Here is a 25,291-nt window from a genome sequence, read left to right as displayed (position 1 = left end):
ATACCGTTCAATATTTCGCCGGACTCGACGCTGTGACGTCAGCCGTGCCCCCCGTTTGCAGCAGCGAACGGAGCTGGCATTCCTGTCGCCTTTGCCCACCAGGACGACTCATCGACATCACCCCTGTCGTCTGTTCACGCTCCGCAAAAGGACTCAGTCACTGTACAGGTCTAAATAAGTCTCCCAGCCTCGCCGATCCGCCACAGACGCTCTGACCTCCGCGCCACTCGCCGGCGTCCGGCGTGCCCTGAGTGGCCTCCGTCGCAGGTTGCCCTGCGCTCGCCGACCCGACCGACCCGACCCGACCCGACCCGACCCGACCCGACCCGACCCGACCCGACCCGACCCGACCCGACCCGACCGACCCGACCCGACCCGACCCCGACCGACCCGACCCGACCCCGACCCGACCCGCACGGCCCCACCCGTCCGCCCGTCGCCGGTCGCTTAGCGTCGCCGGGCCGGCGGCAGCGGGGTCCGGACGGACAGACCTCCACCGCCGGTCCCCGAGGGAGCAGCGGGCCGCCGGCGCCGCGGGGACTCGCAGAACCGGCCGGGGCCGAGCAGCGGCGCCGGGGCAGGCCCAGCGCGGCGATGACTGGACGACGCTCGGGATGGCGGCGGAGTGGAGCGCGGCGAACGGTGGAAGCGTATGGGGCAGCGCGCAGGAATGCGAGGCGGAAATGAGGAGCAGTGAAGGGGGGGGGGGGCCGCAGCGGGGAACGGCACGGTGGCGGACTGCGGGCAGAGGGAGGAAAGGATCAAGATATTGAGCTGAGTACAAAGGCTGCTGCACAATAATCCCAGGGTGATATTCGATGGCTAACTACTTGGCAAGCGGACGCTGAAGGAGCAGGGATTGATTGAGACACGAGCGGACCGGAACACCAAGGACCTATGCATTCGTAAGACGATACAGGCAAACAGTAACCAATGTGGGGATGCTGGCATCCACCATCATATACGGTAACCAGTGCCATGAAGTTGGCTGAACGGCGCTATCCTGGAAAGCACGGCTTGGAAGACAACGGCACAAATGTCCAGCAAACCACTCAGTCCCAGCTGGCAGCGAGCTCCTCCCGTTTCCTCCATTCTTCAACACGACAACAATGGTGCGGTAACCCCCCCCCCCCCGACCGTCACGCGGCCGCCCCTCGCGGCCCGTGGCGGCGGCGTGCCGGCCGGCGGCGCCCGGCGGCCGCGTGGCGACCACGTCTCCGCGCCGGCCCTGGCGTCGGGACGGTAGAAATAGCCAGCCGACCGGCGGGCCGTCCGCGGCCGCGCCGCACGTGGGCCGGCCGGGCGGAGCGCGCGGGCCCGCCGGGCACGCGAGGGCCCGCTGCACGCGACGGTCGGACCCGGCGCCCTCGGGCAGCCCAGCTGAAGGCCGCAGGGGAGTGTCCGGCCAGCGACGGAGACGAGAGACGCGCCATCGGTCGGCCCACACGCTCGCCGAGACCCAGCCCGATGCAGCTGTCGCTTACCGAGCTCCGGTGAGCGTCCGCAAACGGAGTGAGCCGCCGCTGATAAACAAAACGTTCGCTAGATACACCCGACCACGTCAATTTGTCAGCCGCATAGTGCTCTCTCCCTCTTCACCTGAACCAAACAAACCGCCGCAAGCCGGGACACCCGTTCCCAAACCGCTCACCAACCGGGCCACCCGCTCCCGCACGAACCGGGCGCTCGGGGACAAGACCTCTGAGCCTGCCACCGTCGGACCGGCCGCCACCTGACACCTCACTAGCCACTCATTACTGCGCGGCCGCCGCTGCAACGCTATATCACCTGGTCGACTCTGCGACCCTCGGTGCCGCCGACAAAAACGGCGCGCTGCCGCCGCGTAAACACGCCTCGCCGCCGCACCGGTCCGGGCGCCGGCCGGCGCCGACGCCGCCAGCCTTGGCCGACAATGGAGCGGCATTGGCGCCGATTGGCGCCGATTGGCGAGTGTCACCGCGGCCGGGCGCCGTCGAGACCCGCGACCCGCGGAGCGCTGCCGGCGGCCGGCGGCTGGCGGCGGCGCCAGGCCGGCACGCTCCACCTCTGTGGAGGGACGGCCCGGCCTCAGCGCCGGAAGGCCGCATCCGCTAAATCCCCGGCTCCGTCGCGCGCACTGCCGCCACCGTCACGGCAGGCGTCACGGTGGCAGACGTCACGGCGCGCAGTCCAGCACGGCCTAATTAGCCGCCGGCTGTCCTCCCCGCAGACGGCACGCGTCCTGCTCCACGCGACGGCCGGCGCGCGGGGGTGGACACCCGGCCGTCGCGGCACTGCAGCGGCGCCGGCAACACGAGCCGTCATGCGCGCGGACCGCCGGCGTCACCGGAGCCGGCGGCGCCACACGCCGAGCGCCGGCCGGCCCGGCGCCCAGCAGCCGCTCCGACGTCAGGCGCCGCGCCGCGCCGCGCGCGGCTGACAGTGACGGCCGCCGCCGCCACCGCAAAAACGCTCAGGTGGTACGCCGCCCACGGCTCAGGAAACAGCCCCATCAGGCGGACAGGTGGAGAGAGGGCGGCGCCGTAGGGTGCGGGTACGTGCTGGCGGACGGGCGCGGGAAAACGCCCGGCACGACCTGGCTGCAGCACGCCACAGCTGAGGAGCACACGCCCTGGGGCACGCGCCCCGGAGCGCACGTCCCGGAGCACACAACCTGGAGCAAGCTCACGACACAAGCACAGCGTCTGGGAGCTCAGCTGGGGCGAGCGCGGAGCTTCAGCGCGCGCGCGAAACAGACGCGGCGCCGGGAGCACGAACAGACCCGCGGAGCCGGTGCCGGACCACGCTCAGAGGGCACCAGCACACCGCCGACTGAGGAGCTGGAGCCGCACGAGACGCGCTCGGCCACGGGCCGACTCCCGAGAGGAGGAGCGCCGCGCCGGCCCAACAGCCACCTGACGTCAGGCCGCCCGATGGAGAATCGATACAGGCTCCGACCGTGCCGGCGACGCGAGAGGCGCCCCTGCCGCGCGCCGGTCACGGGCGCCGTGACCTGGCGCTCAGCCAAGGTCAGTGTTACCGAAATGAGGGCAATGCTCTCACGCCGGGTCAAGGCGTCACATCTCGGTCGGTTAGGCTTGGCCAGCGCAGGGATCAAGTACTTAAGCGACTGCATCAACAACCAAAGTACGGAGAATGCGTTGGTGATATTGATAAGATGTCTTATCCGCCACAGCGCCATCTCCTCGCTGATGCTGGCAACAGTGATCCGCTCTGCAATGTTCCAAGAACACGAGTCTAATCTGGACGTTCGTTTAGCGGGCTATTGCGGACTCGTATTTGGGACAATAGCTACGCCTTTTGGCGAAGGGTGACTGGGCTGGGGACTGGGACTGGGACTGGGGCTTGAATTGGACCGGGGCTGATGCTAGGACTGAGGCTTGGGCTGGGGCTGGGGCAGAGACTGGTATTGGGCAGAAGTAGCTAGGGCTGCTGGGGCTGGGCTGCTGGGGCTGGCGGCTGGGGGCTGGCTAGGGTCGGGCTCGGGGCATAGGCTGGGGCATGGCATGGGGGCAGGGCTGGGCTGCGGGCTGCTCGGGCTCGGGCTCGGGCTCGGGCTCGGGCTCGGGCTCGGGCTCGGCTCGGACTGGTGCTGTGGCCTGGGCTGGGGCTGGGGTACGAGCTGGAGTCAGAGCCGAGACTGGACTTATACCGACATGGGGGTTAAAATCTTAAGCAGAAGCCGGCGTTGAGCCGCCGCGTTGGGCTGCCGACCGAGCAGGCGCCATCATCAACGCAGCGTTAGTGCCAGACCACAGCTTTTCTCAGCGAGCTGGACACGAGTGAACTCCTCAAAAGCAGCGTGGACTCTCCTCGCGAGACACAGACCGCGATATAGCTCTCAAGCTTGCAGCCGGATAGTCGCCCCCCGCTCTGCTAAAGTCACCGAAAGCCTTCAGCGCCCACTTCACTGCGCCACATCAAACAGGCCTCTGTGCACACTGCGCGGCCGAGTTCACTCGAGTGGACCGCAACAGTGCGAGCCCGTGTCAGGAAGCCCACTTCAGCTCCCGAGCCCCGCCGAGATGCCGTGCAAGCTCCACGGCGGGGGGGGGGGGGGGCACGGCGACGGGCCGACGAGGCCACAGCGGCGGCCGGCCGCCAGTCCGCCGGGGCAGCGCGGCCGCGACCGGTTCCATCCCGACCAATTAACGGAGCAGCCGAGCCGAGCCGGCCGGCCGAAGTCCGGCGCGCCGCCGCTCGGACGTGCCCGCTGCACCGGGGCTATCAGGGTGGCCAGCGACGCGGCCCGGACGCCCGGCACGAGCCAGCGGCCGCGCCCTGGCCGACAGCGAGGCCTGTGGCCGCGCGGTGCGCGCCGCCGTGCCCGCAGGACGCAAAGTCCGGTGGCGACGCCGCAGAACAGCTGGGCGTGGCGCGGCGATAAGGCCGCGGACGCGATGTCCGGGCTGATGGAAAAACTGGCTGCGGCTGCCGTGCCGGGCCCAGCCGCCATGTGCCGGACTAGGGCAGGCGGTGTTTTGCTGGTACGTGCTATGATACCGGTTTGAAAAGCAGTCAGTGCGGGCCAACCTTCCTGGTGCCGATATAGGCAGCACGGTTTCTTTTTGTCGTGCCTGCATACGCCAGCGCTATTTCCCAGCACCGGCCTGCCGGCGCGAGCGCCATTTCGGTGGGTACCCCGCCGCTGAGTGGGCACCACGCCGCAATATAGCAGCCCCCAGGGACACTGTTCTCCGTGGTGGACTGGGGAGGGACGGGCTGTGCCAGCGACGCGGAAGAAAGCGGGCGGTCGAGGCCTCGAGGGGAGCCATGCGAGGCCCGGTCTGCAGGGTAGTCATTAGACCGGCCCAGAAGCAGGTCGAAGACCCCACCGCTCGCCATGGCCATGTACTCCGGTCCCCAATTAGGGGGCCCGTTTGCAGCAGGAAGCCACGTCTCAGCGTGCACTTTTTCGACACGTGCACCGGCAGCGGCGGTGCACGTGCGACTCAGTCGAGTCGCGCAAAACCATGAATGAAACCGGCGCCCGCTACGCTACGTCAGTCTCTGCATGTCCCAGGAGCGGGCACGAACGTGACTGTCGGCCAGCCAGTGAGAACGCTTTCACCCCGCGCCGCGGCCGCCGCGGATTCATCCTACGCCAATGCGCCGGTCGTCGCCCGGCCATGACGGATGGCCACCTGGCGGCTTTCAACGCGAGCCGGGGCGGCCGGCGCGTCGCGGTCGGCAGGGCCAGGTGGTGGATCCGCACGCTACCGCTCGTAACGAGCTCCGCACTCCGGACCGGACCGGTCGATCATCGCGCACAAACAGACTAATTGAGAGGAAAGTCAGTCCGCCGGCCGCGCTACAAAACGCGCCCCCGCCATAACGAGCGGAACGGCAAATGCGAGCAGACGAGGGTGGAAAGGCGGAAACAACCATCAACACGCCGTCACGATACGCGCAGTGCCGCTGTACGCACGGCTGATAACGCCGCACGGTCTCAGACGGGCGCCGACAACATCCCGGAAAGAGACATACAGAGCCCCGACAGCGTCCGGAGCCCCGCCAGCGCGCCCAGCCTCCGCGGCATCCCCGCCTGAGTCGCGGCGCGTGCCCGCACCCACGGTGACCAGCGCAGCCTGACCGGTGACCGCGTCGCGGCGACTTCTCGTCTCGGCGCGGCGACGACGACGCTCCCACGCCGGCGCGCGCAACGTGCACCGGGCAGCGCCGGCGGCGGCGGCGGCGGCGGCGCGGCGCGCTTTCTAGAGCACGGCTCGCACGGCCCAGCGCGTCGGACGTCCCGTTTCGACGGCGATCGTTTCCGGCGCTAATCGGCCCCGCCGGCCCGGTTTCCCGTGGCGACGGGACCGGCGCGGCGCGGGGCGGGGCCGGCGAGCTTTCCCGACAGACCGACCGACCGACGGACGGACGGCGTCGGGGCGTCACGCTCGGCCGCCGGTCGGCCGGCGCCGGAGCGGAGGGGCACGCCGGAGAGGACCAGAACTGGGCCAGCGCGGCCGGCGGGGCACAGCGGCCCGGCGCCGACGGCGAGGGACGCGCGGCGGGCGCGCGGCTCTGAACGAGAGCCGGGAGTAATGATGAGCTGGGCGAAGGGGCGACGGAGAGCAGCGCCGGCGCTGGAGGATCACCGGGTCAGATCACTCAATGGACGGAGGTCGTTCAGGATTAAATCCAGCCGGCATTCAGAGCATTGTGTCACGAAGACGCATGGCTCTCGTGCCATTACAACATTAAGCATGACTCGGACCGGTGACGCGGAGAAGGCCGACCCTGCCATCACCCCACCATTCAACCCCGCGAGAGCCGTGAACACATCGCCGGCGTGTGTTTTGAAGTCCGGTGACCCTGTAACCTGAGCGGCTGCCTTCCATTCAGCCTGCCATTCAGGAAGCCCCGCGCACGGCTCCAGGGTTGCCACCTCGGCCGCTGCAGCGTCAACACATCTCCGTTACAGGGCTCCGTCCGCATCGTCCCGCAGCGGTGCCCTGCGTGACCCAGCCGACTACTGGTCGTCCTCCGGCCAGCGCGACGGCCGGTCGCCACGTCCCGCGGTGCCGGCGACGGTCACCAAGCTCGTGCCTAGACGGCGAACGGTGACAGGGACGCTTTCCGCCGCTGAGCGAGCGCCGGGGCGAGCCAGAGGCGGTCTGACGTCAGAGCCAGGCGGCGCAGCAACCGACGGCGGACCGACGGTCCCAGCCGGGTCCCAGCAACACCAGTGGTGCCGCAGGCGTCCGGAGCTGCGAGTCCCAGCTTCGACACCACCGGTGTCGGCAGTACAGAGGACGGAACCCCAGCCTTTGGTGTCGGCCTTTGGTGACGCCAGTGGTGTCGGCGGTCCCCAGGTATGCCGCGGACGGCGGCGGCCGGGAGCCGGACGGACGGCGGCGGCCGGACAAAGGTGGGAACGGTGGGCACCGGGCCGGGCCGCGGGCGTCGGCTGAACCCATTACTGGCGCGCCAGGAGAGCCGCGCGGACAATCGGGAGGCCGGGCGGCCGAGCCGGACCGAGATCAAACCACCGGCGCCAGACGGCCAACCGCGGGGTCCGACCACGAGAGCCCAGCAGACCACCGAAGGCCGCAGCGGAGGAGCCGGCGCACCACCAGCAGCTCAGGCCAGCAGACCACCGAAGGCCGCAGCGGAGGAGCCGGCGCACCACCGGCAGCTCGGGCCAGCAGACCAACGAGGGCCGCAGCGAAGGAGCCGGCGCACCACCGGCAGTTCAGGAGAGCAGACCACCGTGCAGCCAGGTAGACGCCCGACAGGCTGGCCGGCTTCAGAGGAGTGCTGCTGTCGTGCTGTTGTCAGTGCTGCTGTCGTCCGCGCCGACGGTCTGCGTGCAGCTGAGACAATGACGCTAGGCGACGACGCCTCACGTTCACCGGTCCTCCCATCAGCGACAATCAGTCCGCCCCCATTCCCTAAACGATGCATCGTTCTTGTCCACTGTCTCGATGTTTCATCGCCGGCTTCCGTACGCGTCCCCAGGCCGACCGGGCATCTGATCGTCCGCCACAGGGCTGAATGGCCTGGCGCTCGGTCACTAGGTTAGACAAACGTGCGGCACGACAAGCACCTCCTCCCCTCTCCCCTCTCCCTCTCGCCCTCCCTCTCCCTCTCCCTCTCCCTCTCGCTCTCAGTTGCCCTCTCCTCTGCTCTGCTCTGCTCTGCTCTGGCTCTGCTCTGCTCTGCTCTGCTCTGCTCTGCTCTGCTCTGCTCTGCTCTGCTCTGCTCTGCTCTGCTCTGCTCCGCTCTTCTCTTCTCTTCTTCTTCTCTTCTCTTCTCTTCTCTTCTCTTCTCTCCTCTCCTCACCTCTTCCTCTCCTCTCCTCTCCTCTCCTCTCCTCTCCTCTCCTCTCCTCTCCTCTCCTCTCCTCTCCCGGACCAGATAATCGGCCGGCGGTAGCCTGCGGCGTGGCCGCGCCGCCGCGACGGTGCGACAAACACGAGGCGGGGCCGGCGGCGGCGGCACCGCGCGGCGCGCCGTCACGAGCGCCAGTCGGTCACTTCCGGCCCGCAACGACCGGAACATCCGGCCTCAGAGGCGGCCGCCGAGCCGGACGGTCGCCACGCACGACGCCCCGCCAGCACTCAGGTAATGCGCCGGAGCAAACGGCGGCCACGCACGAGGACCGCGCTTCCCGCTCACTCGGGGTAATGGGGGCCGGACTGCACGCGGATTGTATCTGCGTGACCTGAAGCCCACAGCGCGTCGCTGCGCCGTGATGAGGGGCGAGCAGCGTGCCCGGGGAAGCCCTACAAGCCGGCCGGTGGACTGTGCCGTGCAGCCGACCGACAGGAATCCGCCGGTGGCCGGTACATTCGCCGACATTGCCTATACGGCCGCTGTTGGCATGGACCCGCCTCTGATTCCAGCGCGCAAACTACCGGGCGTCGGACACATCTGCATATTTCTGCCATCAGAAGCCTCAGATGCGCCGACTAATAGCCAGCGACTGGCGGTAACTGCCGGTTCTCCACCCGCAAGCCCTGCCCAATTACGACGACTGATGAGCTCGTCCCGACGTACGTGCCAGCTACCGGGCGGCGGTGCCGATCGCACCACTGAGCAGCGACCGAACCCTCAGCCGGCCGCTAATGGGTCAGCCCGACGCGGCGTCGCACGTGATGAACCACCTCTGGACAGCGGCGGCCGCCGGACTGCCGGCCCGGAGAAACTGGCGCCGGGCGGCGGACGGCGGCGATTTCTCTCGCAGCGGCGGGTCATCTGTCAACCGGCGTCCTTCGAGGACGCCGCGCCGCGCGTGTCCACCTCCGGCCTCCGACCGCGGCCCGGACCACCTGCCGCCCGGCGTCCTCCAAGGACGAGCTGGGGCAGCGACCGCACCTGAGCTGTGCTGTGCACTGCCCCATACGTCCTCCAAGCATGGGACATCGCGCTGCTGGGCACGGCTCAAGACGCCACTTACGACAGGCTGCTGGCTCGGAAGCGCTATCTCCTCACCGCTCCCGTCAAGGAAAGCGGGTCAGATCAGCGAGATACAGCTTAATTACTTATCGACGCCCGTCTCTGCTTCGTATTACGAGACGTGGCGGTCTCTCACGCCGGTGAATGCCACAACATGCACCGCGCGCCAGCGGGATTGATCGGGGTCTGGCTATATCAGCGGCCAGCCCCTCCCACCTCCCCCTCAGAGCATTACGAAAAGTCCAGTGACCAGGCCCGGCCAGCAGCCAAGAGAGCCTGCCACTAAGCCAGCCGACGCCGTCGGCCGCCGCCGACGGCAGCGTTCGCCCCTGCAGCGAGACGCCCCGACCTACGTCGAGATGAGCGGCGGGCCTAGAGCCGGGTTTGAACTGGGTTGGCCGTTCACAAATCCATCGCACGATAAACCAACGATTCCTCGGCTGCTTAGGGAAAATATAAAATATGGCAGCACCTCGGCGTCAACAGTGTGCTGTTCTTCCGCTACAACGGTGAGTACATATCAGGCGATGTAGCCCATGCATTAGATAGTTCTTAAGAAAGGACCGAAACTTAACCGTGAGGGGGCATAGTCCATCTTAAATTACCTGCTCTGCAACTGCACCAAAAACGAAAAGCAGGTCCAACAGCGACAACACCGCACGAGCGGCGAGGCCCTCACATCCATGTCAAATCCCCCGTCCCCCCCCCCCCCCCTCCACTCCCCCGCGGGCGGCAATAAACACGCCGCACGCCTCCTGTTGCGAGCGGGCGCCGCCCCAGGGGAAATCGCCGGTGGACGCCATAAGACGACCCCCGCCGGCGCGTGGCGCGGGTCACCAGCGCGTGCCGCGGAGCCGCCGGCGGGTCAGCTCCGGTCAGCCCGGCTCTGGCAGACGTCGGCCGGCCGGCCGGCCGCCGCTGGCACGCGGCCCGGCTCTGAGCGCGGGATGACCCGCCGCCGGCCAACCCGTCCCCCAGCCTGCACAGGCGGAACAATGGGATGGGGGCCCTACCGGGTCGAACCACAGCGGCTTCCGCAGGCGGGATACTGTGGGGTGACGTTACCCCTCCCCTCTCCCTCCAGCTCCAGTTCCAGCCCCAGCCCCAGCCCAGCCCCAGCCCCAGCTCCAGCTCCAGCTCCAGCCCCAGCTCCAGTTCCAGCTCCCGCTCCAGCTCCAGCCGGCTGTTAGCGCCACAGCGGTAAGCCGTGTAGCCACGGTCAGCCCTCCCGGCAGGCTTTCAGTGTCAAGGTGTGAGGTCGTGGAGCGGCAGCCGGCCAGCGCCGGCGGGCCGTGCAGACGGGACGGGGTGGAGCGGAGGCCGTCTGTTTAGGTCTGCGGCGCCAGACGAACGGAGGCACGCCGGCCGCAGACGGGAAGAGAAGCAAACAGCAGTCGGCACCGAGGGCGGGCAGCCGCTCCCACGCCCCGGACGGAGCGAAAAGCCGAAGGAGACGCTGACGGAGACACTCCTGCTTTGGACATAAAGTGGAAGCACCATGAAGGGGGTTCTTTGAGGCACTCCTCTACTGCGGGCGATAGGAGACAGTGCGGGAGGCGGAGGGCACGTCTCCCGCCGGGCAGGGACAGGAGATAAGCTCCCACAAAATAGAGATAGGGGGTATTCTTCATCTGGAAACGGACAGGAGACCGTCTGCAGCGGGCGCCGCTGAAGCCGCTCTTCGCCGGAGACGCCCACAGACAAAACGAAAACAGGGGAATCAGCTGTGAACGCAACCCCCATCCCAGCACCGTATACGAACCACAGGACCTACACCACCCATCACAGGGGCGGACGGACACGGGCAGGCCGGGCTTCAGGCGCCCGCCCGGCTGATGGAGGGCATGCAGCTGGCGATACGGACCGCCGATCGGACCGGACCGATCCGATCCGATCTGATCCGATCCGATCCGATCCGACGGACCGATCCCGGTGGTCTCTGACGCGCGCCAGGCACCCATGGCGGCGACACAGTGGGGGTCCGGGACCCCCAGCGCCGTCCATTTACGCGCCACCACCGGCGTGTAAAAACCACGGCGATGCGGTATTCGCAATGCCGTGGCTGGGCGATGTCGTCGCTGATGTTTACGCTGACGTATGACTATGACTAGTTTCGTCGTGCGAATTACCAGCTACTCAACCCACGTGAGGTGTGGTTCAAGATTCCGCGAACCGCCCTGCGCGCTTCGACGCCCTCCCCTAAAGTTTGTCCACAGCGTGATGCAGTGCACAGGATGACGAACGATGTGTTTGCAACACGCGAGCACGGGTGCAACAAGCTCCGCCGACGTGGCTCCCTGCCAACATCGTCCCCGAGAACGTGGGAACACGCCTGTGACGTTCTGAAAACAGACGGCCTCGACGCGTCCCAGGAGGGACCAGTGCGCGGCTGGCAACGTCTGGTCCCAGACGATATCCCGCTCCACAGAATCAGCACCGCTCACCGCCTTACTACAGGTGGCGCCGTGCCCGGACCAGCCAGGCGCCGGCCGGCGGCACATTACCCTGCCTTCCGCCGAGCGTCGGCCGCCTCACTCGCGGGCGATGCGCGGCGGTGAGCCAGCCCTCAGCCGCGCGACAGCTCCCGGCGGGCCGGCCGGTGCAACCCCACCGCCGGCGCGCATTTCGCATGCCGCCAACGTCGCCGGCCGCCCGCCGCACTCGTAACCGGCGCGCCGGTGACAAATACGGCGCGATTGCATCGGCGCGGCGCGGCATAATGCGGCCGTTGTCAGTCGGGCGGCGTCGGCGGCGCTCGTCCGGGCCAGCTGCGAGCCATGACTCGCGTCAGCCAGCCGCGCCCGGTCACCGCTCGCGGCCGCATTACGAGATTACAGCAGCGACTGACGCCTGACGCCCGTGGTCCACCGGGTCGGCGCCGCGACATCCCCCGGGTCCCACTCGACGCGGGCGTGCACGAACCGGCGCCGCGCGCGCCATCGGCGGGCCGCGCCTGTCCCCGTGACGGGTCGATCGTCACGCCGCGTGACGGTCGCAGCTGTGTCCGGGCGGTGTGGCCGCGGTCGCGCACGCGTGCCGTTTGCCCAGTCACGGCTGCGTCGGGTCACGCCCGTACGCCATGAACCCCGGCCGTGACACCCCACCGGCCCCCAGTCGCGGCACGTCTGCTCCGTTCGCCCACGTCCAGAGAACCAGCGACCTCAGCCGCAACACACACACACCACCCCTACGCTGGCCAGCCCTTGACCCTGACTCCCCGTCCCTCTCTGTGACCCAGCACACCGAGACAGGCCCGCCAGACCACAGCCCGCCACCCGGCCCGCCGCCCGGTTACCTGCTGCGCGTTCTGCCTCCCCGTCCTCGGCCGGCCAGCCGCCGCGTCGCCTCCGACGGCCGTCGCGTCACCCGTCGCGCCGTCGCCGCGCCGCGCGCATCGGAGCCGCCGTCACCGAAATAGCCGCCAGCGCCTGTTTACAGCGGCGGGTGCACCGTCTCGCCGACGTACCGCGCTGCGCACGCCGCCTCGCCCTGCCGCCGCCACGCCGCGCGCTACACTGGCGGCGGCGGCGGCCGGCGGACCGGCTCCGCCGCGGGCGGGCGCGCGCCGCGTCACACCGCCGCCGCCGCCGCCGCCGCCGCCGCCGCCGCCGGCTGCTGAGGACGTCGGCGGGGAGCGGGCTTCTGGAGCGGGGACGCGACGGCGGAAGGGAAGCCGCGCGGTGATGGCTGAGGCGTGGCAGACGACGCCCGACAGCGGGACCGCGCCGGGAGCCGCTGTCAAGCCTCATCGCGAAGGCCACGCGTCATGCCTGCGACGAATTCACAGATAGCGACGTCATTTCCGACTTGACGTCGCTGGCGTCGCAGGCGGAGAGCGTGGCATCGGAGCCGTCCCAGCCGGTCCCCGGACCTGTCTGTGCGCACGGTCGGTCGCCATGAGCGCCGCGGATGGGAGCGCAGTGCTGACGGTACGCCGCGGTCCGAACAGCGACGTCGCCTCACCCGCCCTCATGACCGGGACCGGCGTCTCGGCCGCCGCCGCCGGCATACCCCGCACGCGTTCTGACCGCAGCGGCCGACCGCGCCGCCGCCGCGGCGACCGCGGCCGCGCTGCCGCGCTGCGCGCCGGCCCGCTCGGCGGTCGCGCGGGTCACGAGGCAGGTCACACGGGTCACGAGGCCGGCCGCGCGGCAGGTCGCAAGGGTCGCGCGGCGGTGGCGCGGGTCGGCTTTGCGGCCTGGCTCAAAGGGAGGGATGGGGGTCGGCAGAAGCTAACTACGACCGTGACCGGCCGGGGCCGGGCCACGGCTCAGGGTCACGGTGGTGCCCCGGGCGAAGGAGGGGTGGGAGATGAGGCCGGACGATCGCTGATGCCACCTGCTGGCTGGTGTGGTGATGGTGGGCACAAACAATGGGGCGATTGACGTCTTGTCACGATATGGATCGGAATATATAGCCCGCACTCGATATCCCCGGGATATCAAACCATCACTGAAACGGAACCGAGCGTGCCAAGACGTCCAGAACACTCAGCGGACGACACTGAATAGACGCGCGCTATTTCGACGCTAATGGTTAATAGCACACACCGGAATAGATATATAAAACACCGGAATAGATATATCCAGAGTGCGGCCATCCACAAGCTATCTAATATTCAAATCACGACGCCGCCAGCCGCATTGTCTGTCCCACCTGAGAACAAAACGGACCTGAACAAGCCCGCAGACAGAACGGACCGAGCACTCGACCCCCTGCAAACACCCGGAAACAATAGCCAGCGCGGGCGGCGGCGGTCCGTTGCTCAGCCGTCGGCGCGTCTATCCCGGCCGGCCTTCGCGGCGCTATCGCGGCCATCGGCGTCCCGCCCCCGGCAAAAACGGCCCGGCCGCGGTGCCGCCCGGCCGGGCCGCCGGGAGAGGCGCGCGGCCGAGCCGGCGCGAAGGGCGCCGGCCGACGGCGGGGAGGCACGCCGCGCCGACGACGGAGCGCCGGTCTGAAGCCGGGGCTGTCGTGAGGGAGGCGGACGGACCACCGGCCAGGGCAGCCGCGTGTGTCAGCTGTGCAGCTACGCGGCCGACGCCCGACTGCGCGTGAGGTGGCCGGTCCGGCGATCGCCTGACGCGGCACGGTCGTCCTGACTGGACGACACATGCCCGCACCGGGGCACACTTCCCATCTGAGTACCGTCCGCTCCACATGTGCACCTGCACTCGACTGCGCGGACCGACAGCGCGGACCTGGCGCGCCTACCGCACCACCAGACTGGCCGATCCCCGGCCGTTGGACGGCCAACACCCGACGCCGCTAAACCGGTTACCTGACGCGTGTCATCAGCCGCAACGTGACGTAGTTGCCGTAGTAATCCCTTTAAGCCCCCTGTCGTCACGCGCCGGCCCAGATTAGCCGGCCAGGGAGCCGCGCCGCCGGCCATCCTAACACCACGCGTCCGGCGAGCCGGGCGGCGCCCAGCGATCTGCAGCGGCTGTCAAAACACAGTCGCATGGCGTCTCAGCGATCTGGACCATCAGCGAGCGCCCATACCGGACCGCTGACGGCGACAGCGGGGCCCACGACCACGGCGTCACGGTGCGCCGGCTGCCTTCATTCCGTCGGCGCTGCGCTGCGATAGCCGTCCACTGTCTCGGCCGCATGACAACCACCACATACGGTCAGAGAGCGCGGCAGTGGAACGCACGCGGCGCGAGCCTAGCCCCGACAACTGGCAGCTCATGTGTCGCAGCGACGTTCGGCACCGCCAGCTCCAGCAGCTCTGCAGTCGGCGGCGGCAGCCAGTGCCGACGGATCGGCGCAGGGCGAGCCACGAGAGCTCAGCTGTCTCCGCCCATCGCATGCGGCCGCCATTGTTTGCTTGGCGCTCGATGCGCCTAATAAGAGGCTGTTTTTGCAGCGCAGTCCGACCGATAGACCGGCCCCCGGCCCCGCCACCTGAGAGCGCCGGGTAAAGGCAGCGCATAAGCGGCTGTACAAATGTGAGGTCATATCGGCATCAACTGCAAACACGGAGAGAGGGTGTAGAAGCTTTGGTCGCCGGCAAGCGGCGCCTCTCTGTTTACACAAGGGCCAACAGCCTCTCCAGTTTACACAGTCACAACTCCCATTCAATTGGCAACGGCGGGGTCATAGAGTCACCGGAAGTGAGGCAGTGCGCGCTTCCAGGAAAACATGGCAGTGTTCGTTGGACGCCATCTGGCGGCTCAGCCGAGAATAAATTCCTGCGCCACGTGGTTGTCGGAGATTTCTAATCGATCGAGGGTTGAAAGCTCGGACGACGTGGTTGTCAAGCAGTGTATAAAGTCCAAACTGGCATCAGCAGCTACCAGATAGACCTTCATTTCCGCACAGGGGTGCTTAAGGTCGTTTGGTATATCAAGCAGCATGAGTGAACGGTTTATGAATCCCTCGGCTATTCCGTTTGTTTGTTACGGATCGCTTACTCCGATTACGCGATCAATGAAAACATGTACTGACGGAATTACATCCGACACAAACCAGTCAAACACTCCGAATCTCAAAACAGTGTTTGATTTGGCCTGACCCTAGCACACATAGTGGACGGTCCACCACCCGGCTGACACCGAGTGAGCGTCATGCAACAGGCTAGAGCGGCTTGGACATCTCAGCTTGCGTAAGCGTCCGAGACGGAGACAGCTGCAAACATCGACATTAAACACTCTGGAGATGTCTCGAGTCGTCATGGTTTGCACACAGCATCCAGTCCGCCCTGTTGGTGCAGCCGGGGCTGACTAAGCCCAACAGCGCAGTGGGAGTCATCGCCGGTGAGCCACGCGCGCCCGACGCGGTGACGGTCGCGAGAAGCTGCCGCAGCTGCGCGCGCGGCGGCCCGCGTCACTGAGTCACGCCCCGAGACGTGTGTGACAGCACCGCTGCCTGCTCCGGCTCCGCGACGGCGTCGCTCGGAGGACACGTCACCGGTGACCCGTGCGAGGACTGGGCCGCCGCTGCCGCAGCCGCCGCCGCAGCAGCAGCTGTGACGCTGTCCGCCTCAGGCGCCAGCCAGCGGCGGCGGCACGCGGCCCAGCCAGCCGCCCCCGCGGGGGGCACCGTCTGGAAGGCCGGCGGGGGGGGGAGGGGAGTCACGGGACAGGACGGGTGGGGAGTCACCACCAGCGCAGGGTGCGGTGGGAGAGGCGCCGCCGTCGCCGCCACCTCGCGCGCTCGAACTATATGCATGCAAGTGTGAAGTCAGAGGATCTGCATTGTTCCTAGAAGACAGTGTAAGATGGATGAGGTCATAATATGGGGTGTGACATCAACCGGAATTCATGTTTATAGAACATCTTTGCTGACTCCTGCACCAGTACACCATATGAATGCCAAGATGACTGCCCTTGGGTGCTGACAAGTGGACAGATACATGCCATCAAGATCCATGTCAGATATGTCAGCATCTAGCTAAACCACTGGTTCAGCTATGTGGGCTTAGATACCATATTTTATCAAAATACCATCTGCAATAATAGCATGTTGGCACAACACTCTGCAGTTATGAGACATACTAAGGACATCTGCATGGTAATTTACTGGTAATGTAAAGTATATTCTACATTGATGTAGATACACTTTGTCTGATGTACAAATAGTATGTGCCCCAAAAGCTGACAAGGCAAAGAACACCATCTGGGATAACCAAGTGATCCAAATGCCAGATGATCATTAACTGCGAGCAGTACTTACATTTGGGTGCACCACACTTATTACAGAGGTCTTCATGTAAGCATTGGCAAGGCATCACAATATAAAAATAATGTAAAAATAATGCAAAATAATAAAAATAATAAATAAACAGTAGCCTGGGGGCTGGCCTGTTAGAAGCACTCAGCACCATTTAAAGTGGCTCAAGCCAATAACCTCCGACAAATATATGCTTAATAAGAAAGCATCCATACAAGCATATAGTGACAACTTCGCACAGTGCCAAAAGTAGACAAATTTTTATCTGAACATTTGTCAGCTGTAAGGTAAACCTGGAAAACAATTCCCAGCTATCACTGCTACACAGAATGGAACCACCATGTATTTCATTTCATACCAGACTTACACTTAGCATACAAGTTACTTAGCATTTGCCAGACTTTTTGAGCTGATCATCTGAAACCAATTACCCCACAAATGTGAAAGTCTTCGATAGATAGCTACAGATGCAAGTTTCATATACCCTTGGGCCCTGCCTTCCATCTTCACACTTCCTATAGCACTAATATTTTAATGACCAATGCTGGCCCTCCTCACATTCTTTGGCCAGACCATACAAGCTTAGATACAAAACAAGACCAGAATTGAATCATGGTGTCACTAAACACAAACCTAGCATATTATGACACAAAGGATGCCTAACATCATGGCACCCTGACTTATCAGTCAACACCACAATATGCTTAACTACTGGTGGGAATGTAGTAAAGCAGGCACCAAAATAGTCCTAAAAGCTTCCATTGAGATTGATCCCATAATATTTGCTATCAAATTGCACTAATTTGTTTGTCTTTGCCCTATCATAACAGCTTTGTCACAGCTCTACCCACAAAATACAACTATTTGTGTGAAATAGAAAAGAACATTTATGTGCATGCCCAGTTAGCAGCACTATGTTGTGAAATTTGTATGGTGACTGGCACATGTAGTAATTAAATGATTGATTCACCCCAAATATCATAATTATCAGTTTAACAGTGTGAGATGCAGCCAATGACCTTAACATTCAAGGAACATTATATCTATCCTAAGATGATCATAAAATGGCTTGGATCCAACAAATCCAGCAGGCTCGGTGCCTATGACAGAAAATATAAATATCAGGCGTATTCTGAAAATATCTTTTAAGGTTGTTATGATTATGTGACAAGGACATGAAATGCAACTTGAGGGTTGAGACTACCAGATTTATTTACCATCAGACCCCGGACTGTACCAGATTAATGCAAATATCTTAAAATCCACTGGACTTGCATGGAATGTTGATATCATTCATACCTTAAGTTCCATCACCCATCTTCAGCATACATTCCCTTACCTCTGCGTAGGATACGGACCTCCAGAGATGATCCAAGGCTGTTGGACTTGGTATCAGCTTGTCATGCACCAAAGCGCATGGCTGCAGAACCAAAAACGCACGAAATCCGAAGCGCTCGAAGCCAAGCACTTTGAATCGTGTCCTGTCATTGCGCCCTTGGCTTCAAGATCACTACCCACATGAAATAAAAAAATAATGAGATAGCATGCAAATCTATCGGTAAATAATGCAAAGAAGCACACTCACACCAAGATAATTGAGACTCCACAGAACCACATCCCACCACAACCCCCACGGACAAACAACACGGACTAACGCGACTGTTTTCGTCGAAATGTGCTGCGCCAAAATTGTCCTCGAGTGCAATGAACTGTTTACTGTTTTCTTTGTTTTTGTCGCCCCAGAACATGGGTCACACTTGTCACAACTCCAGAGCGTCATGCGCTGGTGCTCGCGGGGTCGAGGCTATAGAAACAATGCGCGCAGGGTCATGTAACGGGTATCCGGCCCGCGGGGTGGCGGCAGGAGTGCTGTTTCCCATCTAGTTGGGGAGGAGTTTCAACCCCTCTCAACTGTGAGGAGAAAGAGGTCAATTCCGGGAGAAGCATATTTTTGGTGATTTTGGGGGTAAGTAATATCCGGGATTAATTTTCTGGTAGTAACTTGATCCCTGGTTATGCCATTTTTCACTTTTTAGGTCCTCGCCCATTCATTTTGCGGACCGTGGTTGGTGGCATACGCTGAGGAGGTTACGTCCAGTAGCGCAGGCAGGAGGAGCATAGGGGGCACGTGTCCCCCCCCCCTTATGTTCCGAGGGGCCCTTCGCCACACGCACCTCCACACCCCCGGAACCTACGATTGAGGGCCCGATTTGAGCACCCGAAGGGCCCGGAAGGCCAGCCAGAGGTCTCATTCAGGGGCTCCGACCCGCAGGGTCGAGCACTCCAACGACATCCAGGTGGTCGTGCGCGCTGATCAGGGGTCCACTGATTCGAAACGGGCCTATATCTCGGTCAGGCACCATCAGCAACGCACAGGCACCTCTGTGGCGGCATGAGCCTAAAGGCCATTTCCTAAGCAGGGACAAAGGCCGGGCCAGCGACTTACACTGTTCGGGGCCCCACAGCGCCTAAGAGGGGTCCTGTGTTGTCAAGGGACCCGAGTCGGTCTGAGGCAGTGCTCGAGGAGGCCCGAGGAGCCTGGAAGGCCACCGGGTCCGTTGGAGGGTCTGAAGGCATAAAGGGCTGGTCAGAGTCTTGTTCAGTGGCCCCCAACTGTAAAGACGGGCCCTCAAATAACGGTCAGAGGACTCTGCGTCGATCGGGGCCCCTGAGTCGATATGGGCCTATATGTCGGTCAGGTATCACCGTGTCACATATCCAGAGCCGTGTCGCTATGGACCTGGGGACCTACTTTCCAATCAGCTATAAAGCCAGGGCCAGTGATTTACACTGGTCTGGGGTCTTGTACCTGTCAGGGGCCCACAGCGCTTAACAGAGGGCCCTGCGCTCGCAAGGGCCTCGAACCGACCAAGGGAAGTGTTCAATGGGGCCGAAGAGGGGCTCAGGCGGCCCACCGGAACCGACGACCAAAGGCCCGGTTGGAGGCATAAGGGCCTGAGGGACTGGCTGTAGGTCACACAAAGAATCGCGGCCCGCAGGGTCGTGACTTGAAATAACAGTCAGAGGTCCTCTTACTCTTACAAACGTTTGAGGAGCCCGTGAGACAACGCAGGTGCTAAGTCGGTCAGAGATTACGAACACCGAACAGTCGGCTCCATGTCCGTCTGAGCCCTTAATAAAGACGCGGTCCGCAATTTTTAATGTTCGGGGTTCCTGCCGCAATGAGGGACTCCTGTGTCGGTTAGGAGCCACGGTGTCGGACGGGGGTCCTGGGGCGGCAAGTGGACCCGAGTCGGAGCGGTGTTTGAGGGGGTTTGAAGATGAGGCTGAAAGGGTTTCTCGAGACCAAAGATCAAGGGCCCGATGTGATGGCTCAAGGATTCGAACGGGCTGGCTGTAGATCACATTAAGGATCCCCGCCCATAGGGCCATGATCCTCAAATGTCAGTAAGATGTTGCACCGATAGGGTACCCTGAAGCAAAGCGTTCCTCTATTTTGGCCACAGGATCGCGAAAAACGACCAAAAGGGACAAGGAGGGACAAAGGAGGGATAGGGCCGGGCCCGAGATTTACATTGGCCGGGCGCCTGTGGCGTTCAGGGGCCCACAGTGCCTGACAGGGCCACTGTGGTCATTCTGTGTCAACAAAGGGCCACGAAACGGTCAGGGGAAAATTCGCTCAACAGGGACGAGGGCGGGAGCCCGAATCGCAGAGGGTCTCTTGCGTTGGTCGGGGCCCTCTGACGATTAAAGGATGCATAAGAACTTATGATGAGTGCTCATATTAGGGTAATAGAAGAGTGCTGTGCCAGTCAAGGACTCCAGTACTGAACGGTGGGCCCTCCAGTCCTCTTCAAGCATTCGCCCGTTAAGTCAACAGGAGTCTATGTGCCAATTATTTTACCACCTGCGGCGACCAGGGACGCTGTTGCGTTAATGACGGCTCATGCGTCGACGCGGGGTTAACTGCGCGGGTCAGAAGACCTCCCGCGTCAGGGAGCGGACCAATGTGGTGTGATGTATTCCTCTAAAGGCCTCTGGACCGGCCGGGGGATACTCCTCCGTATCGCCAGAATGATGGCCGGAAAATATGCCACGGTAGGAAAGACGACTTTTCAGTCCTTGACCGGGAACGGCAATATGCCCCGTAGTGTTATACTCAAGGGGCCCCTTACCCAGACAGAATTAAGAAGACTCATTAACGTTGAATGAAGCGAGTCGAAATGAAATCAAAACGCACAAGGCCATCTCATGTTTTCCTGACGACGTTCATTCTTTTGCAGATTCGACTAGTGAAACAAATAACATCAAAAGGTTTGAGTCTGCGCACCGGGTGCCGACAGTGTGCCCTGGTTAACCATCGCGCGCCTGGGAGACCAGAGATACGGGGTTTGATTACCCGCGGTGCTCGCCCTTCCCGCCAGGGTGAGAGGCAGCCGATGCCAAATAGCCTCATCAGCTGAGTGCATCGTAAAGCTCCGATGACGTGCCGCAACCTCAGGGAGTAAGGACAACGATGGAATCACAGCTTTCGTAAAACGAAAGCGGCGTTGGTCACTACAAGTAACGCCAAGGGACAGGCGCCGAGCGCGCAACAATGACCATGGTAAAATAATGTTTCTGAATGTCTTTCAAAATTAATTCAGACAGCTAAAAGATTACACTGGGCGAGTCTTTTTTACAACTGTGAGGTTGTCTTCCAAGCAAGTCAATGGTTATAGCATCACGGAATTCAGTTCAACTAGAATCCAGCACCTCTTCGCGGTGCTGTAAAGACCAGCACGTTATTTCATCACATCTAAAAATCGCACAGGTGAAATGCTCGCCTGCAATACGTCACCATTTTCGTTCACCTGCTGGCCACGGGCTAGTGTTAGCTGCGGGACCGACGCTGCGCGGCCTTAGGAGACTGCACCGCCTAGTGTTCACTATTTTGTTACTAAGATAGGCGAGCGCGCATGCTCAAAATTACGCTACATAATTTGCACCACTAATTAATTCTGCATGAATGTTGAACATATTCAGACAAACATGGTTTGGCCATGGCATAACCCAGATAAGAATTCTGGCAAAGTGAATTCTACCGGTTTAAAAAGGATCCCCTGGACCATGTAGCGCCGGAGACTTATTTCACGCAGTCATTTAACGCATTATTTTCTCATTTTATTCACTTAAAATTTCAGGCAGAACTGATCTCGCAGTAGTGTTTGGCCTATGCTTCAGTTTTAGAAGGCAAAAATGTGATATATATATATATATATATATATATATATATATATATATATATATATATATATATATATATATATATGCATATATTGAACCCGCATTTTTTTCTTCTTCATCATAAATGGCTCCTGATACGAAGCTGACATTAGCGTAATGCATTCTCACTGCGCTCCACATCCGGTCCTCATTCTCTCCTCGCTGCGGCCCTCAGTGAGGGGGCTTAACCAGGGGCGCAGCCAGAGCCTTGGCAAGGGAGGACACAGGGCTGGCAAGGGACCCTCCCAAAAATTTCCGGCTATGGTCTATTCGTTATTGAGGACACGACTTGACATGTTATATTGTAAAATATATATATATATATATATATATATATATATATATATATATATATATATATATATAATATTTGAAGTATATTTATTTATATATAGACATATCAAAATATCATTATGTTGTATTTTAAATATTATATTATAGAGATAAGAGGAGAGAGAGAGGAGAGATAGAGAGAGAGAGAGAGAGAGAAGAGAGAAGAGAGAGAGAGAGAGAGAGAGAGAGAGAGAGAGAGAGAGAGAGAGAGAGAGAGAGAGAGAGAGAGAGAGAGAGAGAGAGAGAGAGAAGAGAGAGAGAGAGAGAGAGAGAGAGAGAGAGAGAGAGAGAGAGAGAGAGAGAGAGAGAGAGAGAGAGAGAGAGAGAGAGAGAGAGAGAGAGAGAGAGAGAGAGAGAGAGAGAGAGAGAGAGAGAGAGAGAGAGAGAGAGAGAGAGAGAGAGAGAGAGAGAGAGAGAGAGAGAGAGAGAGAGAGAGAGAGAGAGAGAGAGAGAGAGAGAGAGAGAGAGAGAGAGAGAGAGAGAGAGAGAGAGAGAGAGAGAGAGAGAGAGAGAGAGAGAGAGAGAGAAGAGAGAGAGAGAGAGAGAGAGAGAGAGAGAGAGAGAGAGAGAGAGAGAGAGAGAGAGAGAGAGAGAGGAGAGAGAGAGAGAGAGAGAGAGAGAGAGAGAGAGAGAGAGAGAGAGAGAGAGAGGAGAGAGAGAGAGAGAGAGAGAGAGAGAGAGAGAGAGAGAGAGAGAGAGAGAGAGAGAGAGAGAGAGAGAGAGAGAGAGAGAGAGAGAGAGAGAGAGAGAGAGAGAGAGAGAGAGAGAGAGAGAGAGGAGAGAGAGAGAGAGAGAGAGAGAGAGAGAGAGAGAGAGAGAGAGAGAGAGAGAGAGAGAGAGAGAGAGAGAGAGAGAGAGAGAGAGAGAGAGAGAGAGAGAGAGAGAGAGAGAGAGAGAGAGAGAGAGAGAGAGAGAGAGAGAGAGAGAGAGAGAGAGAGAGAGAGAGAGAGAGAAGAGAGAGAGAGAGAGAGAGAGAGAGAGAGAGAGAGAGAGAGAGAGAGAGAGAGAGAGAGAGAGAGAGAGAGAGAGAGAGAGAGAGAGAGAGAGAGAGAGAGAGAGAGAGAGAAGAGAGAGAGAGAGAGAGAGAGAGAGAGAGAGAGAGAGAGAGAGAGAGAGAGAGAGAGAGATATATATATATATATAGATATATATATATATATATATATATATATATATATATATATATATATATATATATATATAAATATAATATATAATATTAATATAATATTCAAAATATAACATACGTCAATCGTGTCCTTAAAACGTAACCAGCCGAATTTTTGGAGGTCCCTTTGCCAACCCTGTGTCCTCCCTTGCCAAGGCTCTGCCTGCTCCCCTGGTTAAGCCCCCTCACTCAGGGCTGCAGCGAGGAGAGAATGAGGACCGGATGTGGAGCGCAGTGAGAATGCATTACGTCGATGTCAGCTTCGTATCAGGAGCCATTTATGATGAGCAAGAAAAAAAATGCGGGTTCAAGGAGGGACAAGCGCCGTTCCCCGTTGACTGCAACTGTGTGCCTAGCGTTGACAAATTCGTGATCCGTCTTACTACGCTGCATGAAATGAAACGACCTAAATATCAGTTTTGCGGCCCCACCCAAGTCTTCCTGCCGAGATCGCTCGGCTTTTCAGTGGCGGAGCCAGGACTGCGCCCACTGGGGACCAAATTGGGTCATAGGGGGCCCGTCCAACCAAAAGGAAACTTTTTCCTCGCTTAGGAGTCATGTTGCTGTGCATTCGCGGAACTTTATGAGCTCGGGATCCTACTTAAATGACTCGAGACCCGTTTTGCGTAGGGTGAATGCTGCACATTTTCAGAACTTGGCCCTGCCCTTGTTCCTACGTAAATATGTTGGAAAATGTCGCGATCTCAACTGTCTGCTTAACGACGGTAGACATCACGGAGCCGTTCCTTTCTGCCACAAAGAAGTCCTCAGACTGCTGAGAAAATCCGGGACACTCCCATGTGGTCCGGGCGTTTGACAAAGCAGATGTGCCGGCGATTTGGTGTGCTGGCCAATGGTGCTTCTCCTGTGCTCGGGTGGGGGGCGGCTAGGCGGGATGTCCTGCTGCGCGGCGCACGCTGTATGACATGAAACCAGCAGGCTTCGCACTCGCCGGACCCAAGTGACACCGCATCGAACGACCCGCGCACTGTGATGCAGTAGTGCACAATCGGTACAAATGCTGGCGCTTATAAGTGCATGTCACGTCAGGGGTATAGCTTCACGAAATGAGTTGCTGGCCGAAGAGCGAAAAATGACCCAACATATCCCCTTAAGATCCCAGCGGACAGGTTTCTCCCAAGATTAAGCCCACTTTCTTACCAACGTTCAGTGGAGGGGCTGGAGCCCCCCCCCCCCCCCCCACTTCCTCCCCCAAGCTGTACAGGAAACTGCACCACCGTGACACGCGTGTTGTTGACGGCCACAGCGTAGCTTGCGTGCTACTGTACACTAGTGCGCTTCCTACACACAAGAGGCAATATGGGGCCGAGCGCCGGGGTGTCCGGCTCACGTACAGCGCCTCCTAAGCTGGCAGCTGCGGCCTCCCATCTATCTCTGGCCGGAGTGGTGACACAACCCGAGCACAGCTGGATCACGAAGGCCCTCTCAAAAACCTCCAAAGCTCCAAAACCCGTCAGTCAAGTAAACATTTGTCTTTTGCAAGACCCTGACAGTTTTATTCCCACCTGGTCAAAATACGATGCTCATTCTTTCCAGTGTTTAGACGTTCACTGTCTTTTGACAAACCGCCCTCCAATCCCCTTAAAACAACACATAACTTCCCGCTGCGTTTCCGGTTCCCAAGCTATGATCAGGAGCCACCTGCGCGCTCTCACACTTTTAAAACCCCATTCCTAGCCAACAGCTGCCTAGTCCCGCCGGCGACACCACACATCCTAGATCAAGTGCAATGTTTGCGGTAGGATAAAGCGCCGTCGCTTTGTTTGGCCAGTCTAGATAGTAGCACATGGCAACTCGCTCGTCCGTGATGGATTACCCTCGCCTGCGGCTTGCACACGAGCACCGCAGCACAGTTACAGGGTTACGATAACCGAGCAGTCGGCAACAGCCGGACACCTGCCACGCGCCGTCTCCCCTTTCCAGCTGTCCAACCGCTCTGCTGCCGTTGCAAAGAGCTTCTCG

The 25,291-nt window shown here is 60.9% G+C and overlaps 1 pseudogene; it reads right to left on the bottom strand.

Moving 5' to 3' along the window:
* LOC119094515 (rho GTPase-activating protein 32-like) overlaps positions 1-18,272 on the bottom strand; it is a 101,855-nt pseudogene extending 83,583 nt beyond the window's left edge.
* Between the last annotated feature and the right edge of the window lie 7,019 nt (positions 18,273-25,291).

Source organism: Pollicipes pollicipes, unplaced genomic scaffold, assembly GCF_011947565.3.
Source record: "Pollicipes pollicipes isolate AB1234 unplaced genomic scaffold, Ppol_2.1 Scaffold_4002;HRSCAF=4701_pilon_pilon_pilon, whole genome shotgun sequence".
NCBI classification, from domain to species: Eukaryota; Metazoa; Arthropoda; class Thecostraca; order Pollicipedomorpha; family Pollicipedidae; genus Pollicipes; species Pollicipes pollicipes.
This window is presented reverse-complemented; position numbering and strand designations above follow the sequence as displayed.